The sequence below is a fragment of the Pezoporus wallicus genome, unplaced genomic scaffold (genome assembly GCF_028554395.1).
Source record: "Pezoporus wallicus isolate ANWC-B61680 ecotype Strahan unplaced genomic scaffold, APGP_CSIRO_Pwel_v1 contig_3710, whole genome shotgun sequence".
NCBI lineage: Eukaryota > Metazoa > Chordata > Aves > Psittaciformes > Psittacidae > Pezoporus > Pezoporus wallicus.
In genome coordinates, this window is record NW_026640315.1 from 1,615,911 (window position 1) to 1,631,545 (window position 15,635).

The window sequence follows — 15,635 nt, forward strand, 5'->3', positions numbered from 1 at the left end:
TTTACATAAAATCCCTGGGTGAATTTCCGGACATCACACTGAATGTTTGTCAAAGATGATCTGTCACTGTGGTACTTGTGTGGCCCTTGATCCTGCAAAAGTGGCTCCTGTTGTGTTTAATCTTCCCAAGGCTGTGAAGAAGTGTTATGTTAGTGATGGTCTGCGATGTCCCTTGAGCTTCCCATTCTGCAAATGAGCCTGGTTATTGCAATGCTAAGCAGTGCGGTGCCTTATGTCGGGCACAGCTCTAGACTCTTTGACACCCGGTTTGCCTGAGCAGGATGGAGGGAGGTGCCCTGGGGTGATGCACAGCATGTGGAAAGAACAGAACTGCTGAGCAGCATGCCCAAAGTGTAACCCGGAGGTGGACTACTGATACACTGGTAATGACAGAGAAAGGTAGAGTGTTTCTGAGAGGAAGGGACCCTTGATTTTACCCAATACCTGTGTAAACACCCAGTCTCAAGCCTGCTACAGAATGAAGCAAGGCTGTTGGTGTGCTAGCTGTTTGCAGAGCTGAGGTTGTTTTTGCTGAAATACAGAGCCCTCTTCTGTTAGCTGGCACTAATACACGAGATTATACCTTTGTATCAACAGCTGGATGGAATCTCATTCACAAACACTGAGAAGTCATCCGTCATCAGGCAACGATGCACGTAGACTCTAATGCATGGCAATAACAGTTCTATTACTTACCCATTAGTTCCTCCAGGAATCTAACCCTTTTCCTTAGTATTCAATGCCAATGTTTTGGTGTTAGTGTTTGTTTTGCAAGAAACTCAAACTGCGCCTATACCTTTTATGAATTTGAATTGTTAATGTGAACATTTGAGCTCATTATAACTCTGAAATGTTTCCTTTGTTACCAGTAACTGACAAATCTGCACACACTGCTCAAAAAGCAGTAAGTGCTATTTCTAGGATTGTATTTTGTTCACTGCTGTGCACAACAATATGCTCTTGGCTTCGCTAATGAAGTTTTTCTTTAATGAACACAATTAGAGCTAGGCAAACAATGCAAAAATATTTTTCCATGAATATTCATCCAGAGTCTTAAATTAATTCCCTTCAGTTGTGTTTGCACCCATTCATTGTCCTTTTTTAGTGGCATTTTCCAAGATTCAATCTTTGATGCTCACGTAATGAGGGTGCAAATTAAGTTTCAGCGCAGGGGTTACCCTTCTGATGTTGTCTGACTTGTTATTTCCTCTTGGTACTTCCATTTCTGCAAGAGTACCTGGGTAGGGAGGTAGTGTTGGACAAGAAATGTGCATCCAGTCACTGTAACAATGACTTTAGAGCTGAGACCTAGGCAACATGGAGACAAAACCAGGACTGTGTGGAGGAGAAGAGCTGTTAAGGGCAGAGTTTCTATGAAGGTGCTGGGGTTTTATTTGTTTCCTTTCTTATTCTGGTCTTTTAACAACCAGTTCAAGAACTTCAGGTACTGTTGCTCCTAAGAGAACCCTTATCAATGTACATATACGCACAGTACATTGAGGTACAGTACTTCAGATTTAAGTAGTAAAATGGGATTTTAAACTTATGGGAAATGCCACTGAATAATGCTAGAGAGTAACGAAAGCGCAGGGTGAATGATCTGGTTTTAGATGTTTTCCTGAAAAGCAGCAGCAATTAAATCAATTATAAACTCTTTGCTAAATTCTAATTACATTTAGCAGTGTGGAAGAGCACAGAGCCTCTGCTGAGAATTGCATGGGGCTTATGGAACCTTTCATGTGCACAAGCGTTGGTGCAGACATCTCCTCCGGGAGCATCTGAAGTCTCAAATCATGTCAAGGCTGCTCGGTGATCCATGTGAAGCCTCCAGTCAGCCTGTGCTGGGTGAGGGTCTGTCTGCACCGGGGAAGAGCCAACTGCTATAGCTGCTGTTACTGCTCGGGTTCTAAAGGAATCTCCGGATGAGGTAGATATCACCCAGAAGCTCTACAAGTGGTTCTTTTTTGTCCCTTCACTCCCCTCCTCAAAGCACAAATCACAACTTCAGTGTTAAATTTCCATGAAATTTTGGGGAAGAAATTATTTGCTTTTAAATTCTTCCTCCTGAATTTCCCTGAGACTTTCCTGTACCTGAAGTTGCTCATAGGCTGCTCAGAGGCTTCCTGATGGGGAGGAGTCTAAACTCACTTCATGCCTATAAAAATTCAGTGGTTATACAGGAAAATGAATGGATAGAGTAATCAAGATTAGGGAAGGAAGTTTCCTGGCCAGTTTCTCCAGCATGTTTCATAAAGGCAGTTTAAAAAAGCAAAACTATCAAATATGTCCAAGGCAAGTGGTCACTGGTTAATGCCCAAATCGGTTCCATTTTTGGAGTTTGAGGGGTTGGGATAGAGAGGAATAATGAAAGATAAATGTGAAGACCAAAGCCATAAATAGAGCTGTTATCTTGAGGGCTTTAGGAATTAAAGCTTAAAGCCAACCAGCTGATGTATAAGCCAGGTGTGTGAAAGCAGATTATTATGCATTTCATACAGAAATCTCCTGCAAGGTCACTTCAAGTTCTAAACCATTTGGGGTTTTTTGATTCCTGTGTAGTTTCTTCCAGTCCCCATGTCCAGAGATAGTAAGTGTGACATGTGATGAGCATCTTTTGTTTGCACAGTGTGGTAACTGAACAGGAATAGAAGAGCTTCTGTGGAGCAAAGCTTGAGAGAGTTTTAGTTTTCAAGGTAAACAGCTGCAGCAATCCTCTTTACTGCAGAGAAATTATTAAAATGGAAAAGCCCTGAAGTATTCCAAGGGCACTGCTCAATGTCCTCGTATTTGGTCGTGGTTAAAGTAGCCACGTTGTTGTTGTTCATTATCTATCTATGTGGAAGCCCTGTATCTAAATCAAAAGGACTGTTGTAATCACTTTGAAACGGTACTTAGATTGCAACCTTGGCACAAGCCCATGTAATGTTAAAAGCTGCCACACTGCGCTCTCTGCTCCATGAACTGATTGCTGAGCAGGGCCTGAAATCTGCTCAAGGTATAGCAGTTATGGGGGTGTATGTTGTGTGTGATGTCAGGGTGGGAAGGGTGGCACAGGCAAGCACGGCTAATTTCCTGTTTGCTCATACAGAGCAAGTATTTTTGCTAGGGGCTTCAGGAGAGGAGACGGTGTCAGTGCAGCTGCAGAGGGCCTGTGGGAGATGGCAAGAGGGGTGATGTGGAAGAAGAAGTGCTGTCTACACCTGTGGGCCTGAATGTAATTGAGCACTTAAGCATGTGTTTTGGTTCATTCCTATTCAAGAGATGGTTTTAAGAACGCAGATGATGCCACCTGGAAATGCAATGGATATGCAGTTAAAGCTGCTCCCTAGGAAAGTCCAGCTGGCAGCACTGCCAGGGTGCTGTCTCCTGTCCCTCCTGAGAGACCCCCTGTCTGTGACTCCTCTTTAGGTTGCTAGAAACCATTGAGGAACCCTTGTTCCTTCCTTGTCTCACTGCCTCAGAACTGGTTGCTAAAATCCTTACAGTTTTGCCTAATTAATGTTACAAAGCTGGTATCTGCAGACATAAGAACAGTCATTATCTTCAGTCGTGCTTGTAGAGATTTATTTTTTAGTGGGCAGGATGGTGTGTACTTTTGTGCAAAGATAAGGCATGAGGGTTCCCCTTTGACAAAAGCCTGCGACTTTGTGCATCAAAAAGTCTCTGGGGTTGATAAAAATTGCTTTCTTTAAAAGTTTTCCAGCTTCCTCTGTGTTAATTCTGACTGTTTCTCACTGGCTCTTTGTATGTCAGTGTCGACAGTATATGCTTTTCAAAGGCCTTTTCCCAAATGCTTTTCCAAGGTCCAGGTTGAAGACTTGGAATTAGAGTCACTTGATGTAAAATACCGAGTGTTTGCATCATGTGTATCTTTATTGCACTTTAATTCCTATGTAAAAACTTTTGTACTAGGCAGCCTCTCTACGTAGTGTCAGCTCATTGTCAGAGAGCTAATATTGAAGCCTCTTGTTGAGGCAGTTCAGTAATAAAAAAGGGGAAAACCAGAAGTGTTTGACAAAATCCACTTGAGTAGAAAGGGGTTTCCTTGAGCTTTTCTCTTAAAGAAAAACTCCAGCAAGCTCCCTGCTAATCAGCAGCAGCTTGGAATTATGTTCCAGGAAGAAAAGTACTTTTTAGAGGGTCCTTGTTGCCGTAATGGAAAAATCTTTTAAGAAACAGACACACGTAGGCTTGTTTTCATAAGGGAAGTATGTATTTGACTTTGGTAAACTGCAAGGGTTTGTATTGTGTTAATTATAAAATATATAATATATATTATAAAATATAAATAAAATATAATATATATATATATATTTAAAAAACTATATCCCAATTTATATAAAATTATATACAATTTACTATAAAATTATATATTATAAATATATATACATATTATATACTATATATAAACTATTATATATAATAATATATTATAAATTGTAAGTATAATATATAATATATATATAAATAATAAAATATATAATAAATATAAAATATATAAAAACAATAGCATGAGATTGTGGGCGCTGTGATGCTCTGCTCCTTGAAGAAGGACCTCCAAGATTCATGCTTGTTCATATGCTTTGCTATAGCAGGATCTGAGGCTGATGATGATGGGGCACTATTGAAAAGCTCCTCTTAACCCTTTCAGCAGGAAGCTTTTAGACTATTGTCTAAATCTCGGAAGCATGTAGTCAGGAGTGGTAGGCAACTTGTCTGTCTAGACCAAACAGTGTCCCTTTTAATGTCTGGCTAAAGACCAGAACCGAAGCCAGGAATTAATTGGTGAACAATTCCAGTAAGCAGCCAAGCTGGGAAGTCTGTAACCTGCTCCTGGATGGAGTGCAAGACACAACTGCAGCTGCAGACGGTTCTCCTTCTTTCCCATCTGCCTTCTGATGGGTTCATGCAGTGCCTAGCATGGATTTATCCAAATGCTGTTAGCACACTTCCCCCCCCCCCCATTACGTACTGTTCTTTATTCATCATTGTAGGCCTGCAGATGTGTATCAGTGTTGCAGAGGTGCAGTGGTAGCTGCCTAATTAGCCATTAGTGTTCACACGTTTTAGTTTTTGTAGTTTTACCTCGTGTCAGAAACCACAGGCAAGGTTCTTCAGGATGAACTGGCTCAGAGCATTCACTAAGGGTCACATTCTGCTGTTCTGTCCCCAGAGTGAAACTGGTTTTAGTCTCTTTAATTAATGTACAAGGATTTACTGGAAAGCTGGCTTTGTAACATTCATATGAAGTCACTGGAAGATGCCACAGACAGCTTCTGCCACCAAAAAGCATTCTTATTCCAGCTAATTATTTTTTAATGATACTATTAGTAATTGGAACTCGCTGTACACAACATACTCCAGATAAAGATCTCAGCAAGTTTTACATAATACAAATGTGAAGCCTCATAGCACATTTAAGTTAGGGTGAGTGGATTTCTTTTATAGCCATTTTATACACAAGTCACACCCAGGCTAATGCACTAGCTCCAAATCAAACTCCATCAGAGCCACAAGTTTGAGCTTAAAGGTTGCTTGGCTCCTTGTCCTGATGGCTGTTTGCTGGTTTACTTCATCATTTAGTTCCATTCCCTCGAAGTGGTGTTCATCATCATCTCCTAGGCACTTTGAGGCACCAGTTTAGCTCTGTGTGAGAAGTCGCTGCTTGATATCTCCCTGCTCTAGCACCAGCCAATTTGACCCTGATTAAGCAACCCCAGACAGGGAAGGAATGCTTTGCATGTAGTCTGCCAATGATTAATATATACGACTTCACCCAGACACAAACAAGAAGCAAATGAATCATGATCTTGTGATCTTGCAAGTTGTTAACCTCTAGAAGAATAGAAGGAAGCAGGGGCAGTGTAATGTGTCTTGAAACTTCATGTCTCTGCTCTGAGAGCCAAGTTGCTCAGACCAGCAAAGGGTGGGAGTGCCTGCCCCCCCCACCCCCCCCAGATGCCTGCAGTTTTTGTTCATAAATATCTCTGCCCCAGCAGTAAATCATCCCTGAGTGCTCCAGAGCAGCAGCCTTTATCCTGGCAGCTAGGAAAACCTGTCCCACATAAGCACACTCATTCAAAAGGGGTTTGGGCTGCAGCTCTGTCTGTCTTTTGTCTGTGTTTCAAATTAGCCTTTGCATTTTTTAAGAAGGAAAAGCACGAGCATTAAAGGCTCTGTGTCACCCCGTGCTCATGGTATTCATTTGTTAGACAAGCTGAGTTTTGTGGGGTTTGGAGGAGATAAAACTTGGTTCGGATTGAGGATAGGAGACGTGACTCCTGAAAAGCTCTCTGGCTTTTCTACAGGGTAAGAAACTCAACCTGAGCACAGGAGGAGGACTTGTACAAAGAATTATTCATAAACCTGTGGACAAGAAGATCCTCTGTTTCTTACAGCAGGGCTAGCCTGGAAAGCAAGGAGCTGCCATGTGCCGCTCAGTGCCTCCTTTGGGAGGGGGAAAGCCCACAGCTCTGCTCCCTTCTTCAGAGATACTCTGACCTTCTCTTCCACGTCATCTTCTTATGCACATCTATGCCAAGATAGAAGTTGCAATGCATGAAGCTGCTGTTGCCCCTTCCATTTAAATGAGCTGTGCTTAGGGTCCTGTCCAATTCTTGGAATTTAACTTTGTACTTTTATTTTGTGGTCAGGCTGGCCACAAAGCAGGTGGTTGTCCTGCGTTATTTTATTTAGGCGAAGGCATATTCTTCACTGCCATTTTTAGGATGTTTTCAGTGTTAGTGCATGCAGGAGCAAATGTCTTAATCACTGTACACGTGCTTCAAATTCAGCCATGCACAGACACTTGTGTATACACAAAGGGAAGATATACAAGCTTTGGGGGTTTTGTTTTTGTGCTCACAGGTAAATGAGATTCATTGGTCATTAATTAGTTAATTGGATTAATTAGTCATTCAGAAAAGTGAATCAATCCATTGTAAAGCTATAGCTGCGGTAGGTGGTTTTCCTTGGTTGTTTGTACATCTCTGCGCTTGAAAGACAGGATCGCTGCAATATGTCATTCTGTTTAACGTCTTTTCAACTTTGATATTAACAAGAACAAAGCAAAACACAGTAAGGAGGCAAAACAGTGAGTCCCAAACCAGCCTGGTGCCAGTCAAAAAGTGTGCTGAAAGGTAAACATGGACTCTGCAGGCCCCGTGCTCCTCAGCAGAGGGATAAATCCTGCTCCTTGAGGTTAGTAACTGAAATGAGAAGTGTTTTATGGCTGGCAAGAGTTAGTTTTTTCCTCTTCCCCTTTTCAAGCTGGAAACAAGGGATTAGAGCTCATTACTGCTTAGCCAGAAAAATAAACCGCAGTGGAACAACCAGTGCAAATGATCACGGTCCCTCTGTGTGTCTGACTGGTGAAGGGACTGGCTGCAGTGTGGCTAGCATGTGGTACAGATAGCCTCTCAGAAACTGTTTGCGTTAGGATTCTTGCTGCTTTGCTGTGTATTGTCAGATGAGTAGGTGGCAAGGCATTGTGCCCATCACTGATTCTTTAGTGGTTACTAAGTCACTCAAGTGTGGTTTCTGTTCCGTAGCATTATTGTCTGCAATGGTCATTTTTTAAATGCTCTTCTATTTGACTGACCTGCTGTACAAGCCTGTTATCTATCAGGTACCAGACCTGAGATGCTCTTGTCTGTGTTGTCTGTTGAACAGTCATGCTAGGTGCCTGATCAGACAATGGGAGGAGATCAGAGTTATTCACAATTCTGAAGTGATACAAGATGACTTCATGGTGCCGCTAACTGATCTATGCTGCTGGAGTCTTTTGCCATTCAGACATCTCAAAGCAGTTTCTGTGTTGTCTGATTTGATTTCTTCCTAATGTAACTGGAGTTTTTACATTTGTCCTTACTGTTTGCTTAGTATCAATTGAGAGAAAACCTCTTAAGAAATAACATATTTCATAACTTCTTATGTTCTCTTTGTATTTCTTGTTTTGACTCTGCTGCCCATTCCTTGAGGACTGAGTTGACAGATGCTGTGCCTTTTGCAGTTATAGCTGGATCTTACGCTGAGTTTGAGCCAGCAGTTTTTGGAAGTCAGTGGTGCTTTAGCAGTCTTAATGGTTGTGTGCCCTTTTGGAGCACTGTTCTCATAGTATCAGAATGCTAACTTTTGTGTCTCAGTCATGTTTTATCTGATATGTGTGGGCTGCCTGCTGTGCAAAAGGTTCATGGCATATGAAGATCCTTCTTAATACGGTGGTTTGATCTGTGCCCACCCTGTCTCCCATGGTTGTAATGTAGATACGTACTTGGCAGCTTTTCTTAAACACATGAGTAAGCCTTTTCCCTTTTGCCTTGTGATGTTCCTGGTTACTGGTGAGCACCCTTGGACTAAGGAGCCATTAAAATCATGCTGGATTTTCAGAAAGGCACCTATCCATGATATCAAAGAGCTGTTGGTAACATTTACCAGACCATGCACTATACGCCTTAGGATGCTTTTTGCTTTATATGATCTTTGTGTGAAATATGTCTTCACAGTTGGCATAACTCATGTTTGCAGTACACATCCACCTGGCACTACCAAAGATGACCTAAAGAATAACACCGTGGCCTCGCTTTTTGAGCTTGAGGAGTAGAACCACAAAAATAAGACTGTACTTTAGAAAAAGTGAAGATCAATGGGTTGTGTCAGCAGAAACTCAAAGGTTGTATTCCTGCCTTTTACAGAGTTTGAATGTGTAGGAACATTTTTTCAATTCTTTGCAGGTTTCAGTTGACATACTATTACTGAAACGCTGACATTTAGAGAGAAAAGAAAATGGACAAAAGTCAAGTCCTATGGAGCACATGTCAAGGTATTGTATCTTGGATGTGCAGCCTGATTGCAGACCAAACTGAGGACTAGTATTTCTCTTAGATACAGAGCTACACTCCTTTTGCCTTTAGAAAGCAGTAGCACAGCTACATAGTAAGCTCAAGAAAAACCAACCTTCAAAATGAGTGGTTTGGTATCAGGAAGCTTCAACCTACATCTTCTATACAAAAAAATCACACCAAGTACTCTTAATATAGATCCAGAACTGTGTGAGCAGAAACTTTCTGTGCCTAACCAGGGCATCAGCGCATAGGCTGGAAGCCAAGGAAGTGAAGCCACGTGAGTTAACTTACATTTGGTAAAGCCAGATTTTAGCTTAGTGTTGCAAGGCAGCTTGCCCAGCATTAGTTGGGTTTTAATTGCTCCACGGTTTTAAAGCAAGCAAATCTTGACAGTAGCATCTGTGATAAAAATGGACTGAAAATGTCAGCTCTCTAGAAATTTAACAGCCTGTCTTTTCAAGCCTATTTGTTCTTGAAAATGCAATTTTGCTGATATGCCAGGTCCAGTTCTCATTAGTTCACATGGACTCACACTTGGAAATGAATGACAGATTTGACCTCATGGCTGTCATTATTCTTCTTCACTCTGCAATTACCAACACAGATCAATTTGGAAAAAAACATCTACCTACGCTAATTTTCATTAACAGCTGAACTATGCCTTGTTTCTAAAAGGGACAAGGCCTGGTAAGCACACTTCTCATTTCTCTTCTATTTTATTTTTATTGTCACTTGAACGTTATAGACACCTCAGTAGGTAATCAGGATATCCTTAATTAGAAAATCTACTTAATTGGGACATCTTCCAGGGTACTGAATTAAGCCCAGTGGTATTTAATTATATTGCTTAGGGAAGGTTCAGTTTCTGTTATCCGCACCTTCCATCGCCTGTGTGTTGGAAACACTTCCCCTTCTCAAAACACCACTTAGCTGTGACACATCCTGCATCAAAGTGTGGTTCTCGACAGTCAACCTGTGCAGTTGCCAGAGTAGCTTCTTCAGTTATGTGCAAAGCAGGATCCTAAGCTGGACTTGGCCAAGGTGGAATTCACCACTCTTCAGAGAGCCTGGAGCAGGGTGCTGCAGAACATCACCCTCAGAGTAGCTGAGACTGAAGTACTGCACAGACTCCAGTAACTGGGCTTTAGCTGTGGGTACTAATACACTATAAAAGCTTCACTGCATAAGCTAGCATTTTGTTTTTTAGGGCAGTTCCTGGCCAACTAAAGCTGCGTGGAGCAAATCATAGTACTGCTCGATCTGAGCTTTAAATTGGATCAGAAGGTATATACCTCTTTGATACATAAACTTATATTCAAATCCATGCCTCAGTATTTTTCAAGGTTGTTGATTATGTCACAGTATGATAGCATGCTATTCGAATGGAAAGCAGGGGGGAGGGAAAGGCTTAGATGTATCGCTTCTGACACTAAAGCCACACATTAGACAGTGAAAAATGAGAATTCGAGCATCGGTGCCACTGCTAGAATTAATTTGTGGTTCACAGTGTGAACTGTTGATGCTTGATGACCGTGTATTTGTGTTAAAAATGTGTCATTGCAGTAGAACAGGGCTTTAGTTAACTGGGTCCATTTTCAAATGACAGTATCAAACTTGCAAATCAGGAAGTTTGTTGTTAATTGTTGTATTTTAATGTCTCTTCTAATAAAAGATACAGCGGCTCTTTGCATAACTCAAAAAATGCTGAACTCAAATATCTGCAGTATCTGCCAGCATTGTGGCTTTGTTGTTAGAGGCGTGGTGCTAAAATAAATCTGAGCTTCTCTCAAGTTATCACATACATGAATCTTACTGATGGAAATGTTATCTATTAAATGAGACGTACATACTTCAAGCAAACTTTCTGTCAATAAGTCTTGTGGTATCCCTGTTTTCTCAATCTCCTAGCCTGCTTCCAGAAAAAAAACCTGTATTAATATGTCCAGTAGCTTACAATATTTAGTTCATTCGCATTCCCATTCTCTGTAAGGGCATGATACTTGGTCAATTTTGTTGAAGCTTAAAAAGTTAGCATTTACAGAATCAAATACCAATGAGTCAGTTCTTCCTCATTTGGGAGAGGAAAAGCAATGAAAAGTTCTGTTGGAAATAATGACATTAGAAATACTGTGTTACACAAAAATCCAGCACGGCAAAATAAAGCAGGTGCATATGAATTGGAAATGGAAAAGATTCAAGATAAAAAGTGAGGCAAATTATCCTGTTTCAATTTCTGATGGAGAATAACTCAGAAAAGTCAAGCAATGTAGCAAAATTTCAATTAAGCACTAGACTTTTCTATTTTAACAGTCCCTTTTGGTACATGGCTGGTATAATTAACAACATACCTGGCATTGTAAAGACAATGAATAGCGTAATGAATGTAACGCCTTTATTTCAGCCTTCCAGCTGCAGTACCTGCCTTTTATTCTTAATGGCTGCATAAAATTAGGTTTTGTTAGTGCTTCATATACCAAACGGATAATACTTTTCATGTTGAAGAACAGATGTCCAACTGCACAAAGAACTAAACCCGAAGTTCTGACCTTAGGGTCCTATCACAGCCTCACCGTAAAGGTAGATGTAGATAGACTCTACAGCTGTCAATTCCTAAGCCACCCACAGGAGCTTCCAGACTGATGGGAGATGCTACTGCTTCCCCACGTATGATCCAAACCCATGATCTAGCTATGTGCAAGTGCTGGCCACACATTAAACCCTTCTTTACACACACTCACACACAGCCTTATGCATAGGTGCTGCTCTTTAAATCTGTTCCTGGCTGTCCACATAGCTTTTGGAGGTAGCTGACTGAAGCAGCTACACCAGTATAAACTCAGTTTAAAGTGGCATACAACAAGGAGCAGGTTGCACTGAAATGTATTTGATTTAGAGCCGACTTAAACTTGCACAACTACTGAGCATAAGCAAAGCTGCAAGTCGGACTTGGGTCTGTGCTGTGCATACCTGTGAGCACAGCCTGCCTGCTGCAAGACATTGCTGTTGATTTTTCATGGAAATTGTCCCATTGATGGTAAAGTCTGTCCTGTCATCATGAGGTTTGAAAAGTAGCTTGAAGTACATTCAGCAGCGAGCAAATAAGCAGCCAGCCAAATTGGTCCATCCATCTTTAGCCAGAAACACATATTTCCCATAATATTTGAGTGAAACCATTAACCAAGCTCAGTTGGTTGTGCTTGGAGTTACGTTGAAAAGCAATCTACCTTTTAATGCTTTCATTTGGGTTTTCAAAAACAGCATTTAATGCCAGTTTCAAGATAAGCAATTGCAGCAATTCCTTTGGACCTGGTCGTGTCAGGAGTCTGTTAGGGGCAAAATCCCGTAGGAATGCAGGAGGGAGGTGGATGGTGAGGGAGAACCAGCTGGGCTCAAACCATAGCCCAGGCTCCCTCTGAGCTAGAGCAGCTTCTGCAGTAAAGATTTCTGGCAATCAAAGAGCACAAACACAGAATGAATTTGAATAATTACATCCTTGCTTATGCACAAGTGGTGCATAATAGATATTTACAAATCAGGCTGCTTTTCAGACATCAACACAATTTTATGTTTGGAAGATGGAGTTCTGCTAGTTTCATCTTGTGCTCCAGAAGGAGAAGGAGTAAAATGAAATGTGATGAGTAGCTTTCCTCAGGGGTCAGTGTTAGGACTGGCACTGTTTGACTTCTTTGTGGTGATGTGGACAGGGGGATTGAGCACTTTACCCTCAGCAAGTTTGCTGATGATATCAAGCTGTGTGATGCACTACTCGTGCTGGAAGGAAGTGATAGGTTTTGATCATAGGAACCTTTTCCACCATGGGTTTGGACTGTGTTAGTTGTGGAGCAAAAAACCTTAAACCCCTTAGTTTTAGACCTGCTTCTGCTCCTATTTACTCTGCTTGTTCCACTGGAAATGTTTCTGAAAATCAAACTATGTGTTTGGGACATGCCATATTCTGTACTGGGTTGGGTGGAGGGAGAAGGGAGATTCTAATGATTAATTCTTCTTAGTTGGCTTAGTTTCACTCACTATATTGAAAAAGGATGTTTAAATTAATAGCTGTTTATAAGGAATTCACAGGAGTGGTAAAAAGGAAGGAATTTTATTTTCTGGGATATTTCACATATTGTTTTGGAAATAAAGAGCTCAGTCTGGAAAATCCCATTTCTTCCTTGGCTTTCTTCTTGGTATGTTGGGTTGGGAACGATGCATCTTGCCTTCAGAAAGAATTAGATATCCTGACTGCGAGTAGCACAGTGTACATGGTATTACTTGACTTTATTTCTTTCTTTATCCACAAGGATATTAGAAAAGACCAGCTCTTAAATTAAGCCCTCAAGGCTACCTTTTTTATCATTATTTTTTAAACTATCTTTTTTTAACTAAAAGATGCAGTGCCCTGCAGGGAGTACATAAAGGCACTAGACAGCAGTTGAACTAATAATGGTCAGAACTGTGTTTCTTTTCTCTCTACATCTGGACTTAGTGCAGTGGAGGACCAAGCTGGCACTCCCAGGTAGGCTAGCTGAAAGTCAATTCACCTTTTGGAGTGCGGAGAGAGGAGGAGGCAAACAAACAGGGCTCGTTGTCCTCAGAAATGCAGCATCCAATTCCTTGTGCTAGGCCAGGGTGGACTCTCAGACCTCTGCTCTGCTTCCAGCTCACCTACGAGGCTCAGCTGCCCCTCTTGTATGAGCAACCCTTCCCTCGCTCTTGGTGTGCTGATGTGTTCACAGCCTTAATTTGGCTGTTTGGGGTCATTTTCAATAGTGATGACAAAATCCTGGAGGAAGGGGAAACCCAAACCAAATGCACACAAATCAACCACAAATTCCTACAAATCAATCTAAACTATTTGCTTCAGTTTTCACTGGAGCTGCTTTGGTGACCCTGGCAAGTTCATTCCTGTTTGCTTTCTCTGTATGTTCAAGCAGCCAGGCTTTATTTGCATGAGCACCCATCAAAAGAGCTTTTGCAGCTGTGTCCCAGACATACTGTTGTAGAACACAGGACAAGGACGTTTTCCAAGACAGTAACATCATCTCCTCTCTTCTCTGTTCATGCTCAGGTTCTTTCTTCTTGGCCGCATCCCATCTCTTCACATTTTAGAGACCCCATATCACACAATTTTTGCTTAGGAAATAACTTCTGCTGAAGGCATAAGAGAGTCTTGCTGCTGTGGATTGCCCTTTCCCCTCCTACAGCATGTGAATAACTCCCCTAGAATAGAAGCTGCTCATAAACTGTGGCGGCAGAATGGGGTCCCAGGGTTTAATCCAGGGACTCGGTGCACTTTTAAATAAGAGGTTTCTCTGTAGAAGGAAAAATGTTTCAAAAGTTTAATGCTTTGTAGAGATAAACTGTTCCTTTTGAAGGCATTGTTGTGTTGTTCAGGTACATCATCTCTGAGGAAATAATGCAGAATGCTTTTATGTCCATCCCTGTGCTGCCTGCAAGGGGAATATCTAATGCAGGCTGCATGCGATAATACTGAATTCAGAGTAGGAGCTTCTGTGAGGTTAGGGCTCACATCTGACTCTTTTTTCCCCCCACTGTTTTTGTCCTCTGTGCTCCTTGTTTTCACCTCAGATTATCCTATTTTGTAGGAGGTCAGAGCAAACACGAAGCACCCTTTTGAGAGAGATATTAGCAAGGAATGATTTAAAGTAACAGCAGTAGTTCTGTGGGGAACTTGCAGCTGCGTGGGGTGCTGCTGGTCCTCCAGCATGTCAGAAAGGGTCCAGCACCTCTGTTTCCTGGGATGTTGTGATGAAAAAAACAAATAGAAAAGCATTCCGAAGCATGGAAATGATAGCAAAACCTCCAGTCACCTACAAGATGAAGTTATTTTAGGTCCAGTGCAATATTTACCATGAGCAACACAGCTGTACCACTTAAGAAATGTCTAAATAGAGGTATTTGAAGCAAAATATAAATTACTTGCTCAGAAGAGAACAAATGGAGACACTTAAATCTTATTCAAATGTTGTTATTTCTGTCCTGAAGTTTCCTTGAAATGCTCACCTGTATTTCTATATGTGTGTATGTATGTGTTCATGTACATACATGTTCTCCCAGAGCTGCTGGCCTTGGCTCAGGTGTTTGTGCCACCCTGTGCAGTGATGAGTCCTCCTTCCCATGAACTAACCTGAAAAGTATTGGGTACCATCAAGTTTTATCATTAGCTTTACTATTTATTATCGTTGTCATTTGTATCTATCTGGGCCAAGGTTTGAATCTTGGTAAGAAATCACTTTCATGCTTGTCAGACGACCAGATTGCTAATGCCACAGATACGGCTGCACACAGGGAACTGGCCCGAATTCTGAGTCTCAGCTTGAGTCAAAATAAACTGGAAAGAGTTTTGGTTTTCTCTGTGAGTGGCTGTGGTCAGATGTTGCCGTTAGTGGTTTGCAGGCAAATGAGCAGCTTTCCAGTGGGGAAAACAAGCAGAGGATGGCATCAGACCAAGCTGGAGGAGGAAAACCTTTACTGAGGAGGTGCATCTTAAAGGTCTTATTTAAGACTGGGCAAGTTTCCCATGAATAATGGACACTTTGTCTCGTTTTTCAAAGGCACCAATTCCTGGCAACCACAGAAAAAAAAGGAAAACATAATTGCATTTTCAAGCTGTGTTTTTCAGACTTTCAGGAGATTGAGAGCTTTTATATTTGATTGGGACTTAAGAACCAAAGATGATACGGTGTTTTTTCTGGCCTTTATGCCCTAAAAGTTCCCACAGACATTAAGCTTTGAAGGCTGTGGAGTTTCACTTTAAAAGCTAAATCAGTT